At 44.5% G+C, this 24435-nt stretch overlaps 1 protein-coding gene and 1 pseudogene across 16 annotated transcripts in view; both read right to left on the minus strand.

Moving 5' to 3' along the window:
* Positions 1 to 10140, minus strand: part of LOC138520513 (eukaryotic translation initiation factor 3 subunit F pseudogene) — a 99807-nt pseudogene extending 89667 nt beyond the window's left edge.
* Positions 1 to 24435, minus strand: part of TNXB (tenascin XB) — a 687232-nt gene that overhangs the window by 622106 nt on the left and 40691 nt on the right. The window lies entirely within an intron of this gene.

Below are 24435 nucleotides of genomic sequence, written 5' to 3' on the forward strand. Positions count from 1 at the left end.
TCCTCCAATGCCGGTGCTATACCGGTAGCACCGGGATGTCAGGCTGCGGAAATGGTAATGCGAGTCGGCCGGGTTACCGACAGACTCGTAATGAGGGCCAATAGTACCGAAAAGGCAGTTTTTTGACAAAATGTGATGCAAATTGTGCATTTTAAAGAATGTGTATTCAACACTGATCAAAACTACTAGCCGTATGGTGCGGTAACTCCTCAAACTGGACCACATTGGCCCAAAAAGCATCCAACTTTGATGCAAAAAACTGGCCTACACTAGCATTTTGCGTTTTTGGTTCAGGCATTGCCCTGCTGCCCTATAGGTCAGTCCAAGCATGTTGGTTTTTTTGCTGACCATGGCCACCTACTTTCCCAGTGGCAGTACCGCCTCATACACGTGCATGTCACAAGGAAAATGGCAGAGAAGCCTGACAAGCCTTTGTATCCCTGGATGCAGAAGAGAATGGCAGAGGCGACTGTTACTTCTGCCGCCATACAACAGGAGGCCCTTCTTCCTGGAGAGCAGGAGATGGACGCAGGGGGGCAGTTCCCACATATGCAGGCCAGTGATGGAAGCAGCTCTCTAGGGGAGGGTTCTCATTAAGGGAGGTTGCCAGTATGTACTGTGCGGGGGGAGGGGGGCTGCATGTTTAGCTCTCCCTTTTAGGCTGACTCCTCAGACAATGGTAGTATAGTCATTAATGCAGTTAAAACCCCTTCTCCCTCTTATGCATCACGTGCTCCTATACTGCCTGCCAGACCCTTCTGCATCAACAGCACTCTCGGCAGCGTATCGTACACAGCCGGGCCCACAGGAATAGTTTCCTCCTCCGTTGAAAGATGCAGAAAGTAGGAGACAGTAATTGTAGAATTTGTGCCAAGAAATTTGGTGCTGCACTTGGTACTTGCTATGAGTACCTTTTTTAATGCATTATTCTAGAGGTGGAGCCTCAGTTTCCCATGACACTCCATGTTCCATTGAGTACACAAGGTCAAGAGGTCCTCAAAATGGTGCCCCCTCCAATGCCTGGGTCTATGTGTCCCAGTCTCTACCTGGATCCATATTGGCTCCAGTGGCCAATATGTGGCCTTCCACATCCTGCTGTGGACCAACAGGCTGTAGCCACTGGTTAGGGCACACAGGTCACTCCATGCCTGTGCCCAAAGAAGAGTAGGTTCCAAGGTCAGCTCGGGCCTTCCAAGAGAGGGTCCTCGGCCTAATGGAGTTCCTAAACCTACCAGTGCCAGAGCATCCTCAACTTGAAACAGGAATATTGGATGAAGTGCTATGAGGCAAGGCGGATAAGACAGGCATGCTGTTGCAACAGCCCCAGAAGACATGCCAGACGTCCTAGGGAATCCCCCCGTCAGTAAAGGGCTCAGTTAAGGAAATGGCAAAAATCATATTAGTCATTAATAAGCATAAAAAAAAGAAAAAGGGGAAAAAACCTTGCAAACCCTAAAATACTAAAAGATCAGTGGACGCATAAATCTCCTGCAGTTCACCAGGCGGGGCAGCCTGAAACTGACAATTTCAGCTTCATATGTCAAGGATTTTAGCAATTTTGTCCTGCAAAACCACACCCAAAAAAATATATTGGGCCACGCAAGAAAATAATATTTTCAGATCCTCAAACCCCTTGCAGTAGCGCAGAGAATCCATTGTGAAGCGTATACCCGCTATCCTGAGGGGTGCTCTCTAATAGCGGGCTCTCAATGCTCTGTACCCATCGCAGATTAACAGAAAATGGACAACAGTCTCCTAGCCAGGTTACACATAGGGCAGGACCCCGAACCCTTACTTCCCCATTCTTTGGTAAAGGAAGCTAACCTGAGTGTACCCACCCTGAAGCACATGAACAGACTTCTAGCATACAGAGGAGAAAGGACATCGAGATAATTCTCAAAACCTAAGTCAGGTTTAAACAGCACATATTCTGGACCCAGTCTCAGCCCGTTAGCGGCGTCTTCCAGGTTTTTCCTAGCCACAGTGATTGCCGCCTTTTTCATTCTGCCTCGAGCAGCTATGTTCATCCTGACCGGATCATCCCATGGGCTAGACTCATTTATGTTGATTAAGGACTGTTTCACATGTCTTGCCCAAGGTCAACTATTTCCCCCTTTGTGATGCTGGAAATGCATCGGAGGGACAGGGCCTCCGTATCCTTGTCCTTTACTGCTTTTTATCGTGTGTTCTGTCGTGTTTTCCGCGCAGGAGTTCATGTGGGACTCCTGGCGGTGCAACTCTCTCTCTTTTGGTTTGGTGAACGGACCTGTGGGATACCCTTATGGCACCCATGGGTGGAGGTACAACCCTGTGCCCCTAGTGTATGTTTTTGGGCACCTGTGGGTTGCCCACAGAGCAGGGTATGGGCTGGTGGCAGCTCCATGCTGAAATTGACAGGTGCGCGGGGTATCCTCCATTTTGGGATTGCCACAGGTGGATTGCCGCCTGCATCACGTAGTCTTTCACTATCCAAAAGCTGAAACCTCCTAAAGGTATTCATGCACACCTGGTGCGGGGCAAGGCAGCTGCGGTTGCTTTTCAGAAGTATGTTCCCTGGGAGTCCATCGCTTGGGCAGCTACTTGGGCCTCTCCATCTGGTTTCTGTAAGCATTACTGCCTCGATATGAGTTCTAGAGCTGATGCTCAGTTTGGTCAGGCTGTGCCGAAGAACCTTTTTCAGTAAGGGGTATTTCCATCCACCCGTAGTTCCTGTAAGGAGTGCTTGGGAATCTCCCACAAGTATGGAGGAAAGGGGACGGGACGTAGGAGTATTACCAGGTTACTCACTGTAGTGACCACCTTACTCCTAGTCCATAGTCCCCTTTCCTCCATACGCCCACCCGCCGTCCCCTCTAATAAGGTTCCTCTGTTATTGGTAATGGGTCTCTGACCTGGCAAAGAAAAGGACTGAGGGGCGATGCGTGGAGCGGAGCCAAGGTGGGCAGGGTTACGGCCGTGTGCCGGGCCCCGTGCAGGAAAGAGAGGAAGGACACATTTGTGGAAAAATTTGGATGCTTTTTACAAAGTGCTCCGGTCCTGTACCACAGGACGGAGAGATGTCCCACAAGTATGGAGGAAAGGGGACTATGGACTAGGATTAAGGTGGTCACTACGGTGAGTAACCTGGTTATTTGGGATACCCCGGCCCTGCCATTGGGATCAGTTGATTCCTGATGGAAAACAAGATGGCCCCAGTGCCCTCTTGCTTTCTATTACCCATTACCATGTTTTCCCAAAGTCCTGGGAAGCCCTGACTCTGTCCCTTCCCCCTGACTCGCTGTTGGATGGAAGTGCCATATATGGTGTTGTTGTGAAGGCCCGGACAGACTAGCTGGAGCCTTCCCGGTGATGTATGTTGTGGGTACCTCCTGTGGGTGGGACCTAGGTGAATAGAGTGTGTGACGAATATGCATTCTGTGTTGTGGATGTCTAGTATCTGGTGGTTGCCAGAATGACTGAGACAACCCTGCCCGAAACCGGTATGCGGCTTGGAGTGTTGAATGGCTCGGTACTTGTCCCAATACACATAACTTGTTGTGAGTGTCTGGAGAGAAGTGAATGGCCTGAATACCTCTTGTGCCTGATAGGCTGCCTGCCTGCATGAATGCCCGTTGTCGTGATTGGATGCTTGAGTGTGACCCAGCAGAATGAATGGGAGATCAACAGTATATCTGGGGACCTCTCACTGCTAGGAATCGTGTTCAGAAGCTGAAGTCCACTACGACGAGTAACTGGAGTAACTGACGCTTGGCCTTGAAGCCCTGCTGGACGAGAAGAATTGCTGTTGCTCTCCTTCGCAATCTGAAAGCTGCTGTGTTTCCAAGGACTGACCCAGAGAGGACCTGGTAAGGCGCCCTCTTCCCGAGCTACGAGGGACCATCGTGCACAGCTGATCTTTGCCAACGCTCCCTGGTAGACAGACCTTCGACAGGCTGCCGACCCAATATGGGGACTGCTGCGGAACTCCAAAGAGAAGCACTCGGACTGTTGTCCGCCACTGTCGACGAACGCCGTCGCCGACCGGAGCCGCCGTGCTCCCGTTTGCCTAAGAACTTCCATTGATCGTCGGATGCTCTTGCCTGCATCGTCATCCGCTTGTCTCCCGCTGGAGAAGGCCCGACCGTCGACGCGCCGAGGAGCATCCACCGGTGGGTTTCCCGCTACCTAAGGACCACAGAGACGCCGACGACTCGACACCCTTGCTGGGCCACAGTTCTTCATCATCTCTTTGCGGTCCAGAACTATCGTCACCGAGGTGCCCCGCACACCTCTTCCTTGCAGGACACCAGTGCTCTTTCGTCAACGAGCACCGCTAGGAACGAAGCTGCCACTTCCCGGCCGTAGTTCACCCTGTTCACCGCCGGACGTTCGACGACCCGTGACTCCTGCCTTAAAGGGAGGGCACTCAAAAAGGGCCGTCGATTCCCCGACACCGAACGCCAAGTTCCCCGACACCTCTCGACAATCCGTGGCTCCCGCCTGAAAGGGAGGCACTCAAGAAGGATCGGTCGACGCATCGTCGGAGAACTCTACTCCACCAGGTACATTGGGGGGGTAGAACCTTAATAGGAAGAAGTGAGACTATTGAACATATGGACTGGGCTTGTGCAATATATCTTATTTTACAGGTGGCCCAGGTGGGGGGATCTCCACTCTGAACTGTGCCTCGTGGTAGGGGTCAGTATTCTGCCTACTGTTCCAACCATCTTGCGTTCCTTCCTATCTTTATTGCTGGTTTCCTCGTTATTAATCTGTGTGACATTTTAACCGTACAGTTGATGCACTTTAATGAGATTTGATAACATTGGCGGTACCACTTTAGAATTGTATATATTTATCATTATTGACTTCCAAGTACAAAGTGCGTTATTGTGATCGTGTACATACCCTTGAATATTCATTATATAAAGACTGTGTTTTCAGTAATACAGTGTGTGGACATTCCTTTGTGGGGGTTCAGGGACTACACTGTACTTAAGAACCAGCCCGCATCACCTCCTGAGAAGCTAGGCCTTGATTGCTCGTCCATTGCTACCGTAATAGAGAATCTTGGCTGGGGTCTTCTGTGCCTCTCCTCTACCATATAGAGAGCGGAAGTACAGACACCCCCTACCAGTCTTTACACCCTTCCAATCCCAAAACATGGATCAATGCACTGTGATATTTTCCAAAGCCCTCCATACTCCATAGCCTGCCCCAATAGGCAACAGGGTGGGTCAAGGCCAACTCCTCAGTTAGTCTAACATCAGTCTCGAAATGCAGCAGTCCATTGGGAGAACTCTTGAGGAGGAAGGAGAAGATCTTTCAAAAACTTGTTTTCCACCCTCGAGAGAATCCGAACATTGCCAAAACCACACAATTCTGTGCCAAACCGTGCCGCAGGAATTGCTTGCTTTTGGTATTAATCAATAGCAGGATATACTGCACCCCTCGAGTGCCTGTTAAAAAAGGAACCAACCGCTCTCCTATATTTTTCCAGACTGATGCCTGCTTTGTCCACTTGGGAAGAACACAACCTGGTCTCGTGAAATCATATTCCCAAGTCATCATAAAAAACGTCACTTGTTCCAGCCTGCAATCCTCCACTGAAATGGATAAGTCACATCACCTGGCAAACTTGGGTTTAAAAACCAGGACCCTCGTTACTCCAGTGTTCAAGCACAATTTTCAATCCTCACATTTCCTCACAAACAGAGCCACAGTTGATCTAAGCCCCTGGGGAGATGTAGACCGCAAAACAGCATTGTCTGCATAAAAAAGCGGGGTATTTATCAAGTCCTATCTTGGGACAATCCAGACATTCAAGTAGAAGGGCTTCAATGATCTCTTCGATGTAGACACAAAATAAAAGTGGGTCAAGCACACCGCCCTATCTTACACCTCTAAATACTTTGATATGTTCTGTCACCTCGCCTGGGAAGCCGTAATGCACCACAGCCTGGTTGTTAGAGTACAAAAGCCTGCACTAACGTGATCAGATGTAAAGGCATTTTCCTTTTTTCTAGGATTTGATATGATATGATATGGCATTTCTAACGCGCCTATACACAAGTGTTTCAAAACGCGATGAGGCAAGGGAGGGGGAACAGAGGGAAGACAGACAACGATCCTACTAGGCCAGGTGTCATTCCGTTCCCACAAGTGTATGTGAGGGGGAAGTGGGAAAGTGCGGGACGAAGGGGAGGGGACAGTGCAGTACATAATAGAATAAATAACAGTAAGTAAAAGTACGTCCAGCAGGTTGCAAGTGCAGGGGTTAGTGCAGATAAAAGGTGCGGGGGAATTACTGCGGGGGCAGTAATTCCCCATTCACCAGGGCCCTTCCCCATTCCCATTTGAGCCCCCATAGGGCTCAATGGGAATGGGGAAGGCGCTAATAACGGTACCGCAAATTGCGGTGCCGTTATTAGCTCCAAAGTCCCTTTGCGGGTCCCGTCCTTAACGCCTGATAAAACCAGGCGTTAAGGGAGGACCCGCAAAGGGAACACGTAGTAGGGTGGTAAGGGATTACAGGCACCGGTGCCCTTACCGGTGCCGGTAATCCCTTACCGCCCACCTCGTAATGAGGCCCGTGTAGAGCTTAAAAAGTAATCTCCAATGTTATAGTGAACGCAGTCAAAAACACAGCTGCACTATCAGAGCCTGGTCTATCAAAACCTTATCAAACATAATGGTTCGGTCTGTCTAGTTACCTCTACACAGGCGCTGCACAATTAATTACACTCCATTTTGCCTTGTCTGAACGTTCCTCATCTGACCTGCCTACCCCCCTCTCCTGCACTTCCATTCTTCAATTTCTGCCTTTTTCTAGTGGGAGATATCCAAAATGCCAATATAACCACAGAGAAACCTTCAGATCTTTGATCCATCTTCATCAATCTAGCCAAACCCTTTACACTTGGTCGACCTATATGTCTATTTGTATTTTGTGTGCTTATCTTATGCTTATCGCCAAAGTGTTGAACAAAGTATAAAAAAAAGTACAAATTAGGTGTAACAATAAAATATGCAACAAAACCTAGGAAGAAAAAAGAAGGTGCATTCTCAAGTGATCACAGAAAGAAGACGAAAAAGAGATTAAATGAAAAGAGGGGGAAAATTCCAAAGTTTAGGAGCAAAGAGAGAACGAACGGAAATGTGATTGGGCACAGAAAGGATGTGGGACCGATAAAAGAATTTGTGTTTGAGAGCGAAGGGGATGTGACGGTTTATACCTAGAGATATGAGCAGAAAGACAGAGTAGCCATTGCATGAACATTTAAATTTAACACAGAGAAAATGATATTGAAGACAACATTCAAAATATAACCACTGGAGAAAATGAAGTGCCTGATTAATGGAGTTACAAGGAGATAGATAAGATATAAGACGAATAGAAGAGTTAAAGATTGATCAGAGAGGGGCAAGCTGATAAGCATTTAAACCAAGAAGAAAATAACAAAAATCAATATATGAGAGAACAATACTAGAAAACAACCTTTTAGAGGTGTTAAATGTTAGAAATCAACGAACCTCACGAATATTAAATAGATGGAAATGACAAACATGATCAATGGATGAAATTTGAGAGGCGTAAGCAAGAGGAGTTAAATATGACGCCGAGATTATGAACTTTGGTCGAAAGAGATAGATGAGACATGGAAAATAAATAGAACGTGTAATAGAAGCAGAGATTTCAGACGAAGAAAAGAACACAATTTTAGTCTCGGTGGAATTTGAATGAAGAAAGTTAGATGTCCAAGTCTGAATTGATGAAAGACAAGCCGAAGGATTTGAATTCAGGGGCTCATAGAAAGAAGAAAAAGAAAAGAATATTTGTGAGGTGTCCTCATAGAAATAAGAAGAGAAATGAAAAGAGGAAATGATAGCTGAAAGTGGAATGGTCTAGATACAGAAGAGGGTGAGGGAGAGAACCCTGTGGAACACCAAACTGATTAGGTAGGAAGAGGATGGCGGACCTGCCGCAGAAACAAAATAAGTATGATTGCTAAGGTAGGAGAGAAACCATTTATGGACATTACCAGAAATTCCAAGTAACGAAAGCCTTGAAGAAATAATGGCAAGATCAACAGATTCAAAAGCGCCAGATGAGTCAAGTAAGATAAGAAGAAAGGAGTGTTTTTTATAGCGACCTGAGAGAATGGAATCAGTCACAGGGAGTAAGGCAGTTTCTGTAAAATTAAAAGTGCAGAAGCACGGCTGAGAAGGTCAAAGCAGAGAGTGAAGATTCCGATAAGGGGACACCTGCGATGAAAACAATCCTTTCGAGAATTTTGGAGATATAAGGTAGGAGCGAAAAGTGATGAAATTAGATGTAATAGATGGATCAAATGAGGGGATTTTCAGGATAGGGATTATAGTAGCATGTATGAAGGAAGAAGGAAAACAGCAGAAGATAATGAGGTATTACATAAAAGGGCTACAAAAGGAATTAAGAGTGGGAACATTTTGTGTGATAGGGAAAAGGAACTGAAGGTGCCGCTATCGATTTGGCGCGTGCAACAAGGGTAGCCGTGTCCCTATCCTTAAGCAGGGAAAAAGAAGATAGTGAATGAGAAGCAGAATAAGGAGCAAAAGATATGGCAGTCTCCAAAATACTAGGAGAAAAGGATGCACAAAGGGTAGCCACTTAAGAAGTGAAGATGGAGGCAAACTCAACAGAAGAACGAGGACAAGAACAAGGAGGGTCACAATGACTATAACGGTCAACAAGTTCTTCCGAGAGGGTGTTTTCTATCATCAAACATAGCATTCTATTCTTAAGAAGTCTTCTTCCTATGCTTCCTTCGTACTATCATCCCAATTCAAACCTCTCACGTAACAGCTTGGTCTTGCAGAAGGAGACCATCAATCAAATTAAAGACTGGGCTGAGTGCAGTAACTTCCTTGATCCTTTGTAATCTGGGTTTAGACCTTCACATAAAATGACGTCATCCCTGCTAGATACCAGAGAATGTCTCCTTGAGAAAGTGGATGCTGGCCAGCCCGCCCTACACATACTTGAATTTGTCGTCAGCATTGTACATTGTCAACCGTACAATCCGCCTCAGTCTTCTACAACTTGTTCAGCATCTGGGCCCATGTCTTGCCTGGCTGCAATCCTTCCTTAATGGCATGTCCCGACATGTGAATCTCTGCTGTTTCCAGTTTTCGAGCATTAATCTCACCTATGGAGTTTCTCAAGGCCTGTGTATTTCCCACCTCTTTTTCAAACCCTACATGGGGCCTAACCAGTAGATCAACCGGTTCTTCAATCTATAATTCCGGATTTATGCCAAAGACACACAGCTAGTGGTAAGGATTAAGCATACTTCCAACACAAGGCACAATGCACAGAGGTCACCCTTCCTCTCGCTGAACTGCTGTTTCAAATCAATTGAAGGATGGGTGAACTTCATGAAGTTCAGGCTCAGTGGGGACAAATATGAGATCCTCGTCCCGGACCTCCACACTCCTATTCTCTTTACTCTCTCTTTTCAAGTTTTAACTTAGGGTCCCTTTTGTAATACAAACTCACATTACACAACCAGATAAATCATCTTGTCAAAAACATCTCCAGACGAAATGTGGTCATGTCATGCCGTTTATCTCTAGCATTCACAGAGTATCTATGGTTACAGTTAGCATCCCATGCAGTCTTGACTATGCCAGTTCCCTTTAGTTTGGACTTCCCCAATACTCCATCGCAAAACTTCTAACCATCGCAAATAAAGTGGCAAGGCAGGTCTGGAATCTAAAACCTCATGATCACACCTTACCTGCACTCACCCAACTTCATTGCTTATCCGGATCTTCCTGAATCGAAGCCCTCAAATCTATCTGCGATCAATGCTCTGCCAACGTGAGAAAATACATCAGAAACTACCTTCTCACAAGACCACCCAACTCCTCTGTCTCTTCCCCTTAACCATTGCCTCATTCTCAAAATACAAACTCAGCAGATGTCTACAGCCCAAGCTTCAATCATATGTAACTACTTGCCATCTCAACTCCGCCATGAAGTGATCTACTGCATCTTACAACAATCCCTTAATACCCAACTGTTCTTTGTTACATTTTAAAGAAAGGTTATCCTCTATTTCCCATCCCTGATTGGCTTCATACGTGTTAAAGAACGTTTCCCCTTTATTTACCTTTCATGGTTCACCACATCTCACCCAAATACAATCTCTTCCCTTCCCCACCTCTGATGCCTGCTCGATTGCGCTTGCATTCGGAAGCGATACTGATTGCATGGACACACCGCCAACAATTTATTTTTTATTTTTTACATTTGTAGATTTGTAGAGCGCACTGCAGCCCAAAGGCATTGAGGCGCTTTTCAAGAAAGTGTACGTAGGCAAGATTACATTCAGACGGTGGTTTCTTGGTTACAGCATAAGCACAGGTTAAACAATAAATCAATACACTATGCATAAACCTTTTGAGCATGTGACATTTGTGAATTTGGCCACACGGAATCTGGCTTTCCTGTTGGGTACCACTTCAGCGCAGAGGCTTAGTGAGTTACCGATTACTTTCTATGATTTCGCATTTCTCCTCTCCCACAGAGACACGGCGGAGTGCGGCGAGTGTGTTGTCCTTGTCGGTACCCCAAAGGAGCTGCATCGACTGAGTCTCTTTTCGCTGCCTCTTGGTCTGGAGGAGGAGTTCCAAACATAAATACTGCAATCACACGCGGAGCGTCGCGGAGTTCGGCGAGTGTGTTGTCCGTGTTGCTTGGGGTGCATCAGGGCGAAGACGCGGCGTGCCCCACAGCCCTCATACGCGCATACAAGTAGGACAAGTTAGAAAAGACAAGCAGTCCTAATTTCCAAGTTTCATAATAGGTAAGAAAGCATCTTTACGTTAATCTTTAAAGTGAACCTACAAGTCATTTCTGATAGCATAAAACTGAATTTTCCCGTTTGAGAAAGGAAACTTGTAAAGCCGTGTGTGTGAAAAAGCGAATGCCGAAGTATCAACAACAGCTCACAGGGACTAGCTGCGACTGCAGGGTTTCGCCCTTTGAGCAGCTAAAGGCCCTATAAACAAATCCAAATTTACACAGAGCTCAAACGCGAATTCGGCAAGTAGCTGCGACTGTGGGGCAAAGCCCTTTGAGCAGCAAGAAAAATGACACCTTACATATATCTGGTGAAAGTGCTGTGACTGCGGGGCTACGCCCTTTGAGCAGCATAATGAGTCGCAATTAAATACAACACAGGAGAGGTTGTTCAATCTTGAAATCAATACTGTGAACAAATACCAGCGAAAACTTGCAATATAACCCTCAGATGGGTGATATTGATGCAACACGAGGGCTACTACTAAGATCAACGATGGCAAAGAATATAAAAATTTCTAGCACGTCTCTAACCTTGAAATCAACACCTAATAAACTTCCGGCAGTGACCAACTTGAAAAGAAAAATACGAAATCAATCTTTGGACTATTGTGGAAAAAAAAACTGTGAAGGGTACATCCGCGAGTTCTGCAAAGCAAAGCTATGCAACAATGTTCCAGCTAATAAAACCAGTGAGAATATGCCGGTCCCGGCAGTCAAAACCAGCAATATTATGACGGCTGAATCAACCTCAATGAAAGACAGCATCTCAAATAATATTTCAATATCGGATACCCAATTGCTCTCAGCTGAAGGCCAGCCCAATACGAATAAGACATCAAAAATGGAATCACGCATTGAAGACGTGACGGATACTCAATTGCTCTCAGCTGAGAGTCAGCCCAAATCAAATAGAGCGACAGGCCAGTATACTCAAAATAAAGACTTGTTAAATATCCAGATGCCTTTATTTGACGTCCAGTCCACACTGAACAGTCCAATATGTCCAGAAATGCAAACTGAAGTCCCAACAACACCAGAAGCACAACCGGTTCTAGAAACATCCAAAATAATGAAGCCGCAAAGTCTAGAAAACTATCAAGTACCAGATGAGATGCAAAATATTCCACTCTCGCCCATTGCTATTGATCTCAAACATAGAAGTGAGGGCTCAAGTATCAACTTGGAAAAAATATCATTTATAGCCCCTTCTTCCATGATCTCATCGCGGGACAACAGCTTGTACCAATCACCAAGTCTGTTCGACAATTCGGCTCACACGGTACACATGTCATTGGCGGGTCTAGCGACGGAAGGGCAAGTGTCCCCAAGACAAAACGAAATACCGATGCAGAAAACAGATGCAGTTGACGAAATTCAATCAAAAGGCAAATTGTTAGAAATCACCCTAAACTCAATGCACATGACAGTGGTCACCTTAACAAAACTGTTTGAAACTTTGGACTTCAAAATATCAATGCAAGCAAAACAACTTGACCAACTCGTAAACTGGATGAACCAAATGACAGCAGCACCAAGTTCTACCAACTCCTGCAATAGAAGGAATCCGGCTAATGGAGGTACCATGAAAAAAGATTTTGCTAATCTTCCTGAAATAAGCCACGTAATTGAGGAAGTTCCTATAGATACCAGGGGTGATTATTCTGTGCAAATCATTGAAAATAGGCAATCCTTGGATCAAGGTAATAAACTGGACATCATACACATCCCTCAACATGATATGGGCGCAAATGCTGACATGAGCACCCTTGTTAACATCGATAAGACACACTCTGCAACGAAGGAGGTGCCGAGTTCAATCGTTGCTAGACCAATGACATATGATCTATTTCAAAACACAAATCAAAAGAAAAACTATAGTAAAAGCATTGACACAAATAAGAAAAAGTCAAAAAATCAAGAGGGTTTATCCCTGCGATCAAGAGCTAACATCAAGCACCTAATCAAACGGCTAATACCTAAATTAAAGGAAACTAATAAAACAAACATGATGCAGACGAGATCAACAAAACGAGGAAAAAAAACATCTGCACTACCAGTTCTAACCATCGATCCTACCATTCAAGATTACTTACCATTAAATCAATTGATTGCTTCGATCGAAGTGAATGAGGCCCCAACTATCAACCCGAGCCTAACCGCTTCTAGCTTAACAGACCAGATTGTTTTTCAACTGGAGAAACGGCAAGATGAAATAGAACAGGACATTAGCCACAAATTAGTGGAACCGCAAATGATGAATCCTACTCGCAATTCAAGCAATAACCTGTCGGAGAAAATTGAATGCCAATTAAGCAACATGAGTGACAATACCATGAAAAAGTTGGACCCAAAACAAAATGGAGAAGAATTCTCAATATTGGCGGATCTTAGAGCCCAGATCGAAAACTCGATAAATAAATATCTGGAATTACAACAATTAATGAAGATTCCACCCCAGAATCTCCTATCGAGTCAAAAACTTGCTGTAGGGCCAGCAATGGCCTCTCTAAGCGTGAACAACGAAGCAAACACACCACCTTTACTGCAAGCACAAATTAACAATAAGGTACAAACTGCATTGTACGACAAAAAGTTCAACGACTGTAACAAAATCGCTCTCTCTCACACAAGGAACAACCACAGAACACTCAATCAAAATTAACGTCTATAAGAAATCAGCCACACCAGGAGACTATGCTTCAGCCAGACTCAACAGAAAGTAATAGTCATTGCCAGCAGGATAGTGATAGAGATTGTCAGCAAAACAAAGAAAGAGAAAGCAAACTGTTCCCGTCAACACGACAACCAAAATCAGTCGAAATGGGAGTTCAAATTGCAAGGGCAATTGAAAACTATTTCAAACTAAATATGACCAAGCAAATTCAATTAAATAAAGAAACAACAGAAGGAAATTATGAGCAAGTACCAAGTGCTCAGCATAGAATTAACAAATCACAGGAGCAAGACAAAAGAAAAAAAAGCACTACAGAACTGGGACAAAGCAATGCTATTAAAAACAACCTAAAACAAAAATGGAGCACGTTTCATAGGCTAATCCTAAAGTGCCGCCCAGCTCCATACACAGACTATGTGCTAAATCGCACAAGCATACTGGCGATCTGTTAAGAAGTGGATTTGCTACAAGATACATCTTCCACTGATATTGAACAGGTCGAAATTTTTAAAGAGAATGATCATTCCATGGTCAGACTCTGGATTCAGTCTAACTTAACCAGAAATGCTCTATGGCAAGCCAGAATGGAAATATTTGCACTAGGATTCATATTGGCTAGAGATCCCACGTGCATAGATGCGGAAGGAAATATCACGATGGAAAGAAAAGACAGTTATCTGGAGAAACAGGGATATGGAAGTAATGCCAATACTAATGACACTTCAAATCTCTCACTCACAGACCCAAGAAAGAGAGTGGACGCACAAGTCATAACCAGGCAGAGAACAAGGTACCACCTCCTTAATCAGCTGGAACGCCTGTGGATATATTCATTTACTGGGTCCCAGTGCAAAAGTTCTAGCCCCTCACGCCATCATAATACTGCAAGAAACATGGCTAGTCAGTAGTTCAACCTGGGAAGACCATACTATTTTGCTAAACCCAGCAAAGTCTGGGAGGTGTGGAAGACCTTCTTCTGGCCTAATGGTAATAACCAAGAATCATAGGAGCTGGCGCCTTTCTCCTTGCTAATCCCGAACCCTTATCTGCAACTGGTTAGGTTGGAATTTTTGGAAGGTATAATGGCCATACTAAATGTCTATAGAAATCCTAAAGGTATCCCTGATGATGTCTTTTTTCTAGACCTAGGACTGCTATTGAACACCATAATGGACTCTCCGGAGATCACGACAGTAATAGTGGCAGGGGACATACATTTACAACTAATACCGACCCATAACAAAAAATTTAACTTAACCTGTTTGAGATGGCAGAGACTAGTAAAAGATCACAAACTAGTCATGTGTAATGGTTCAATTCTGGGTGACATCAATCCCAACACAACCTGGGGAAGAGGGGCAGCATCCACAATAATTGATTATGTGTTTCTGGACCCTGAGTCATTTAACAGAGCCGTAAGCTTTCATATTCTTCCTCAAACATATAGCGATCACAATGTCCTGAACCTAAAATGGAACTTGGCAGAATTAGCAGCTCAGGAGAACAGTGATACCTTCTCACATCGGTTAACAGGGAATAACGCTCGAACGAGACCAAAATGGAACATGCAGAATCTGTCTGAGTTTAGAACAAAAATGGAGCTTACCGTGCAAGACAGTCAATTGCCTTCTACTGACTACACATAATTTCTCCATCTCTACCGTGTAGCATACAAGTAGCATAATTTAGAATTTTCTAAACCAAGACATGAGTATGATGCTCTCGTACAAGCTAAAAAAGACAGCCCTAAGGAAAAATAGAAGATTGATTCTGAGCACAAATTGTTCAGATAAATATCAGAAATGAAAAACATTAAATTGCCAATATAAAAACTGGCTAAGAGTCCATCGTATACACATGTTCCAAAAAGATGGAGAGTCTATGCTGTGCAGTAGTCTCAATAAAAACATGGGACAGATTTGGGCACTGATTAATACCAGTACCAATGCCACTCAAAAAACAGCACAACTTCATGGTGTGAGTGAACTAGACTGGACATCATACTTCACTAACATCTACCAGAAAGAAGAGTCCGAGTCAAGTTCGGCCCGGATGGAATGCTCTAATTATGAAGGTCTCAAAATCGAAGAAGAGGATGTCCTGTACTTTGTAAACAAACTCTCAAACTCACGGGCCCCTGGCCCTGACGGCATGAGCAATTTCATGTTCAGACAAAATCCAGCCCAATGGTCAAAGATCCTTACTCTTATCTTCAATCAGGTCATAAACTCAAATAAAATACCGGCCACGTGGAAATCAGCGATTATTATCCCGATATTTAAAAAAGGAGACAGAAAGCTACCCAACAATTACAGACCCATCTCATTGCTCGACGCCTCAGGCAAGCTGTTTTCGAGATTTATTCTCAGAGACTTCAATCAATGGACATATCAACCGGGAGCCAGAGATCCTCTACAAACCGGATTTGTTGCTGGGATGGGAACATTTGTCAACCTATTGACATTAACATCAGTCATTGAGCACCATAAAGCAATCAAACAGCCGTTATACATTATATACATAGATCTGCGGGCGGCGTTGGATTCTGTCTCCCGAGAACTGCTAATAAAGAAACTAACACATCAAAGCTGTCCGAAATACATCATACATCTGATTGATGACCTGCACACAGACAACAGCATAAAGATCAGGTTAACAAATGAAGGTAAATTATCACAAGCAGTCAGAACATTTTGAGGGTTGAGACAGGGCTGTACGCTTGCTTCAGCGCTATTCAATTTCTTCATTTCTGATGTGGGAGAGACTTTTAAAACCATTTCCACAGACCCACCGAAATTATCAAACAAAAGCATCCCTTTCCTAATGTATGCGGACGACTTGGTCATTATGTCAAAAACTCCTATGGGCCTACAGAAGGCACTGGATGCGGTAATAACTTATACTAATGCCAATCATCTAAGCATTAATCGTGAAAAAACGAAAGTTATGATGTTTAATGTTACCCAAAAGATATAAACAAAATCGCATAAATGGAATCTGACGGGGGAGACCCTCCAGGTAGTGAACAATTACACATATTTGGGAGCCCAAATCTTGACAAATAACCAAACCGCCGCATACAAACAAAAGCAACAAGACAGGGTAACAACATTTATCCATCAAACTAAGATAATCCTAAGGAAATACGGGAAGTTTACCCTAGTCCCGGCTTTATCGCTTTACAATCAGAAGGTATCACCTATTCTGTTGTATTCCTCAGAAACAAGACCTATTATAAAGGAGGAATTTTGGAACAGTCTGGAGGAAAAGTACTCTCGGGATGTTCTTCACCTACCTATATCAACCCCATTACCCATCATCAGATACGAGTTGGGGTTGATCTCCCTCTACATGAGATATACATGGCTAATAATAGCACTATTTAGAAAATGTTTACTAGCTTGGAATTCAACTACAGTATTAGGAGCACTGGCCACCTACATCTTTGCATCCAAAGACAACTTCATATGCAAATGGCGAAATCAAGTCACCCACACTCTAGCGTCGATAGATGCTACTTTGTCAATACTGCTTCCAAATCCTATGCAGATAAAAACTAGGATTTTTGCTATGGACTGGGATAAGACAAGAGTCAAATGTTCCAGTTACCGTGACTTTGATTCCACAACGATCACAGTAAAAAATTACACTTATCCAGAACAATATTTGATCAGGTCTCCATCTATGAAACATCTAAATGACCTCCTTCGACTGCGACTCAATCTTTGGCCAACAAGACAGGTGATGGCTCGGCGAAAGCTCATCAACAGTGAGCAAAAGTGTTGTAGATATTGTAATCATCAAGATAAAACAGAAACATTGAGACATCTATTCACTGAGTGCGAGGCACTCCTTATCCATCGAGTGAAATACTTTAAACAGATAACGGAACCATTTGGTGTTTCTACATCTGACACACTGTGGCGAACTATCTACTCTGGCATCTCTACAGCGATTTCAATAAGAGCAATTGCATTTCTATACGAGCTAAAATTAGATGAACACAAACTTGTTGTATCATCATAACATTAAGAAGCAATGTGGCAACTTATTTTTTTCTTTCTCAATATCAAAACGCAGTGTGTCAAATTGTAAATTGTTATGGTAATGTGCTAAATTGTAAAGTGTAATGGTAATGTTACATTTTATTCAATTTTATAAATTTGTATTTCAATATTGAAAAGTTGATAAACATCAGCTATATCAATAAAAAAAAATAAAAACAATTTAACAAAAAAGACACGGTGGTTCTCTGCATTTACCCAGCTTTTCTTCAGCAGATTGTCATGGTGTTTCACATCAGCCAGGTAATATGTCTTCCAATGCTCGTCCTAAACACAGCCTCGGGGCAGAAAAACACTTCAGAATCTTGTTGCTAGCTGGGCCCTAAAGTTTTAAATCCAGAAGACACTGGTCACACAATGATCCTTTCTGCCACATATTATAGCGATAATCCGGTAGAAAAGACTTTAACAACTCCGATAGTGAGGTGGCTAGTCTCCTGCATACACCATTTTTGAAGGTTGCGCCTCCTGTGACATCCAAGCTTATCTTCCCAGTGCAAAAGTGGCATATGTAGATTTTTGCCTGTATGTTAATTTGTAAGACAGACAGATGGTCCACTTCATATGCTTTCTGAAAACAGTATCTACCTGATGCAAGTTCAAGATTTATTTAATTATTTACTAAGAAACGTATAAAGCGCAACTATGGCCAGAAAAGTCTAGGTGCTGACTAATAGACATTGGGCCTCATTACGACCCAGGCGGTAAGGGGTTTACGCCAGCGTAAACAGCGCCGACCCTTACCGCCTGAGTACGAGGTCCCTTAGCGCCATGGCGGATTTAACACCTGCTTTTAGCAGGTGTTAAAATCCATGGCGCTAAGGGACCATGGAGTTAATTACGCCACCGTAATTTACGGTGGCGTAATTAACGCCTTCCCCACTCCCATTATGCCCTATGGGGCAAAAATGGGAATGGGGAAGGGTAAATGGGGATTGGGGACTTACCGCCCCGCCAAGGTCGGAATGGGGCAGTAAGTCCGCCAACCACCATGGCGGAATTGCAACCTTAGCGGCATGGACCATGGTGCTAATAGCACCATGGTCCTCCGCCAAGGTTGTAATGAGGGCCATTGTATAGCCTACCTCTTCTTGCAAAATGCCTACACATATTTTAAAATCCCCTTTTCCCCTATGGCCCACCCACCTAACCCCCTAATAAGACTAGAAAGGGACTACTCACCATCTAATTAATACTACATTAGAATTGACTACTTGGTATCTCCCAGACTGTTTTGGAATACCCAATAGGCTGGACCATTTTACCCAGGGCTGTGTCAGACCGTGCTCCTGTCTACCCGCAGGTACAGCTTCGGAGCCCATTGTCTAAGGAGGCTTGATGACGCCCTCTTGTGAGACCCAGTGCTACAGCATCGCATTCACACATCTATCGAAGATTACTGCACAAGCAACATTAAAGATGATGTCACTATGCAGACTCAGTGGGACGCTTGTAAGGCAGTCATTGGGGGGGAGGGGGCTTTTAGTTTAACTGCATCCATCGAAAAAGCCAAAAGAAAACACATTTTGGAATTGACATCCTTCATAGCAGTCCTCAAGAAATATATAAATCAACAGGTTGGCCCAAAATTGTACGACAACTATCCGCTGTGTGCTTTTGATACATGAGGTGAAAAGGGATATTGTATTGGACCAAGTATATTTACACAAGGGTAAGAAGGCACATAGGCTACTGGCTTTTGAATTGAAGGCCAAAAGGCGACACGCCCTTTTCAGGGAACACAATAAACAGGTTGCTTTCATGCATACTACACGGATCTGTATACAGAGGGAACCGTTCATATACAACTCACATGTGGATACCTGGAGAAGCTTGATTTACCTCGAATACACGTAGATCATATGTTGAAAACTGGAGGCCCCTGTTTCTGTGAAAGAGGTGGCAGTCGCCATCTGCTCATTCCCGAATAACAAGGCCCCAGGGCTGGACGGCTTCAGAGCTTTCTTTTACAAGTCTTTTAAGGGCATATTCATTCAACCGAGTTCGCCCCCTACTGCCCAATAGGTTATTTTTGAACCAGGATGTAAGAAATATTTAAAACATTTTAGCACTATGCCTCGGCCCCATCATGCCAGTCTTGGTCTAACCTAATCAAGCCGGTTTCATAACTAACAGACAAGCATTTGTAAACGTTTTCTGGGTGACTGGGGTTGTAGAACTGGGTGACTGGGGTTGTAGAGCTGGGTGACTTGGTGACTGGGGAGTAGAGCTGGCTCATAAAAACCTGTGTTCTTCCCCATGTTGCCTTTAATACTAACGCTGGTAAGGCATTTGATCATTCCCGTCCCATGGGTGCAGATTTGGGAGAGGGCAGCTAAGTCCTCTTACTGTGCATAGTGTCCCTACAGTAGTGACCTCACAGGACACCGATTTGCATGCAGAGGATTGCAGCCATTGTGTGTCCATGTTGCATATCGGGTGAACCTGTCCTCCCCTAAGCATGTTCAGTTACCATGGAAGCCAGTGGTGTTCCATTTTGGTGCCTTAAAATTGAGGTCACCAATGGGTAAGCTAATAAGTCAAATATCATTCTCAGCTAGGATGACAGTAACCCACTGGTGGAATAAGCATGAGCCCCCGCTCACCCCACTCTCTGATGGGAATACTTTGGCATATTTCAAAATTTAATTCATCAAATCAGTGATATCAGTGATGTCATTAGTGATGTCATCGGTGATGTCATATATCATGTAATTAGCAATGTCACCAGTGATGTCATCATTGTGGTCATATACTGCGCAATAGGAGATGCATAACCTGCTTAAAATGTGAGTGCTCAGTTTCAATGGTTTTGTTGCGTAATATCTGATCATCTTGTCGCTTAACCAAGGTTTTTTCACTGAATTTCAAAGGTTATGTTGCTATCTATTTTTTCCGTTAAATCTGATCACTTTAACTCTCTCCTAACTTAAAAGTTTTTTTCACTTTCACTGAATTTCAATGGTTTTGTTATACTCTAAGTTTCTTCAGGGTCCCCTACGTATGGCCTTTGGCAATGGCCAGTGGAGTGGTCACTGTACATGTTGCACCAATAGGTTTCTTCGGGCCCACTAGCCATGGCCTTTGTTCGTGGCCGCTGTACTTCTTTCACCTATAGGTTTCTATGGGGCCCACTAGCCATGGTCTTCGGCCGTGGCCACTGTACATGCTGCAGCAATAGGTTTCGTGGGGCCCACTAGCGATGGTCTTCGGCCGTGGACACTGTACATGTTGCACCAATAGGTTTCTTCGGGGCCCACTAGCCATGGCCTTTGGCCGTGGCCGCTGTGCATGTTGCACCAATAGGTTTCTTCGGGGCCCACTAGCCATGGCCTTCGGTCATAGCCATTGTGCATGTTGCACCAATAGGTTTCTTTGGGGCCCACTTGCCATGGCCTTTGGCCATAGCTACTGTGCATGTTGCACCAATAGGTTTCTTTGGGGACAGTGGCACAGAGACCCATATTCCCCTGCCTAATAGATGTGATCACTGCAGGTGTAAAATTTCTTTTTTTTTCACTCTCCCGATTCTCACAGGAGTCCCCCGATATTCCCCTGATAACTGCAACAAACAACACATACAGCAGCAATGAACTACCCATGCCTGCAGGATTCCCCTTGCATTTACCGATAATGCTTGAAAATCAAAAAAATCTCTGTTCTCACAGGTACTCACCAAGTGCACTCCTCCTCTTTCAATGGTCCTCCCACTTCCCTCAGTTGCTTTTTCCCTTACTGGCCCTCTCCCATCACTCCCTATCACTGTTTGGGTTGTGTGACGCATTTTCTTCTCTGAGTGCGTCTTCCATTGTAGCCGCTGGAATCTCACAAGATTCTCCCGGTATTCCCCCAGTAAGCCGAAAAAACGTCTGACTGTAACTGGCTCCCCAGACCACCCCCAACTTCACACCGTGTCCTTTTTCCCCCTCCTCATCTCTACCCTGATGGGATTGCATATTTTTTCTCTTCCTAATAGCCTTTTGTTTTGAGCACTTTTCATTTTCCCATTCCCCAGGTATTACCACAGGCTTCGCTCGCATTGAGTAGAAAACAAATGGCGGTTTTTCATTCTTGAAAAGCCTCTCTGCTGAAGAGCACCCTAGGAGATATCGCTATTTTTTTGGGAGCATAGGGCACCCCCTTCTTCGTTGAATATTTTCAAAACTGCTGGACGGATTTACCCCAAACCTGCCCAGAAATATGGTCCACATCTGCCTAGTGTTTTTTGTGCTTCAGCTTCCCAAAAATGTGTTTTTCTGCTTTATTAATAACCTTTTCATTTTTTAACAAACCTATCCCAGAATTTCCAGATTGGAGCAGGGAGGGGCAAAAATTTTGTTTGCAAAATATCAGCCAAATCCGTCCAAGCCGTTGCTGCACTATATATATATTTATTTCTATGCCTGATGAAGTAATCTGAATTTTACGAAAGCTTACAAATAAATGACTTTGTTAGCATAACTAAGGTATCGTCTTGTCTTTTTTGGAAACAATAATACTATACACCATAAGTACATGCAGCTCAGTGGCTACATATATAAGTTAATGGAGCATTTGTCAGGTGTCTTTTGCCAATGCCTCTGCGTTGAATCTTGAAATGCACAATTATTTTGGTTACTGATGCCCCTTGCCATGGTTCTTCTTATAATGTCACTTTCTCATGGTGCAACGGGGGGCCCTTTTCTGTGATGTCAGTTTTCAATTAGGGGCCTTTCCTGGCCTTTGCCGCACAGCGATTTTCAATTGTGGAAGTGGCCGGCAGCCGTCTCCCTCGCACCTTTTTCTTACTTTTACTTCCCATTTTTTCCTTATTCTTCCCCCTTTACTATTATCCATCTCTCCCTCACTCTTACTTTGTCTTTCTCCCCTTCCACCAGGCTTGCTACCTCCTCATCTTTCATCCGTTCCCACCTTACAACTCCCCTTTCTCTTTTTCAATGTCTACCTGCCCCTCTTTTCCCCTTTTATCCTCATTCTTGCTCTCTGCCCCATAATTTTTTATTTCAACCCTCTCTCTCTCCTTTCTTTATAATTATCCTACACCTCCTCATCATTCCAATATCCCTTAATTTCTCTTGTTCTCCTTCTTGTTTTCACCTTCCCTTCTGTGGTCCCCCATCTGCCGCATTTTCCATCCCCATGCCTATTTGCCCACCCACATGACTGACCATACCCCATTATACACCAAACATGGTATTGTTCTCCCAATTGTTAATAATCTCATCAGAGAGGTCAAAGATTAAATGGGTACAGACTCATTAAACACAATCAACCTCTAGAGGCTTCCCACCAACGGCAGAGAGGCAGGTCAGACATTGAAATGACTAGTAAACCTGTAGAAGAGATTCTGAGAGATAGGGTAGGGTTGAAGTAAGCAGAAATTCTGCCAAAGACAGTATAGCCATGATGTCTAGACCCACACTCACAGATCGTGTAGAAAGGTTGCCGCAAGAGACAGAAACAAAGAACTAAACTTGTCATGGAGATTCGATCCACCCTCACACACCCAGAAGAAGGGATGCTTCCAGAGACAGAAGCCAAACAACGTAATGGCCTGGAGATTAGACTCACCCTCAAACACCGTGTAGGAGGGATGCCCAGAGAGATGGAAGGCAAACGACATAATGGCCATGGAGATTAGATTCACCCAGAGACAGAAGACAAATGACGTAATGACCATTGAGATTAGATTCACCCTCACACAGTGTAGAGGGATGCCCCCAGACACAGAAGACAAATGATGTAATGGCCCTGGAGATTAGACTCACCCTCACACACTGTGTAGAAGGGATGCCCAGAGAGACAGAAGGCAAACAACATAATGGCCATGGAGATTAGGCTAACCTTCACACACCGTGTAAAAGGGATGCCCCCAGAGACAGAAGACAAACAACATAATGGCCATGGAGATTAGATTCACCCTCACACACCATGTAGAAGGGATGCTTCCAGAGACAGAAGACAAACAACGTAATGGCCCTGGAGATTAGACTCACCCTCAAACACCATGTAGAAGGGATGCCCCCAGAGACAGAAGACAAACGACGTAATGGCCATGGGGATTAGGTGCACCCTCACACAGCGTGTAGAAGGGATGCCCCCAGAGACAGAAGGCAAATGATGTAATGGCCCTGGAGATTAGACTCACCCTCACACACTGTGTAGCAGGGATGCCCATAGAGACAGAAGGCAAATGACATAATGGCCATGGAGATTAGATTCACCCTCACAAACTGTGTAGCAGAAATGCTTCCAGGGACAGAAGACAAACAACGTAATGGCCCTGGAGATTAAACTCACCCTCGCACACCATGTAGAAGGGATGCCCAGAGAGACAGAGGCAAAATGACATAATGGCCATGGAGATTAGGCTCACCCTCACACACTGTGTAGAAGGGATTCCCCCAGAGACAGAAGGCAAACATCATAATGGCCATGGAGATTAGGCTCACCCTCACACACTGTGTAGAAGGCATGCCCCCAGAGACAAAAGGCAAACGACATAATGGGCAGCTGAAGGGTGAATGGCTATGGGGAGTAGGCACACTCTCGTCCACCCCGTACAAGGGATGTCCTCACACACCCTATACGAGTAAAGCCCCCAGAAACAGAAGGCAAACGATTGATTGGCCATGAAGGTTAGACCAACCCTCACACTCTCTGTCGAAGGATTCCCCCTGTTACGCTCACCGGACTCCCACGGAGGCACAGGTCTGGTTTGGAGTGTTGTTGCTTCTTCTATGGTGAAGCTCGGGACCCGGAAGATGGACTGGACCGGACCTTCGAATCTGGCTTGTCTGGCTCGCAGGAATATCTTTCTGTATGTGAAAAGGGAGTATTAACAATCTGCGGGAGAAAGTATAAGCCTC

The sequence above is a fragment of the Ambystoma mexicanum genome, chromosome 13 (genome assembly GCF_040938575.1).
Source record: "Ambystoma mexicanum isolate Mex_15411 chromosome 13, UKY_AmexF1_1, whole genome shotgun sequence".
Classification (NCBI taxonomy): domain Eukaryota; kingdom Metazoa; phylum Chordata; class Amphibia; order Caudata; family Ambystomatidae; genus Ambystoma; species Ambystoma mexicanum.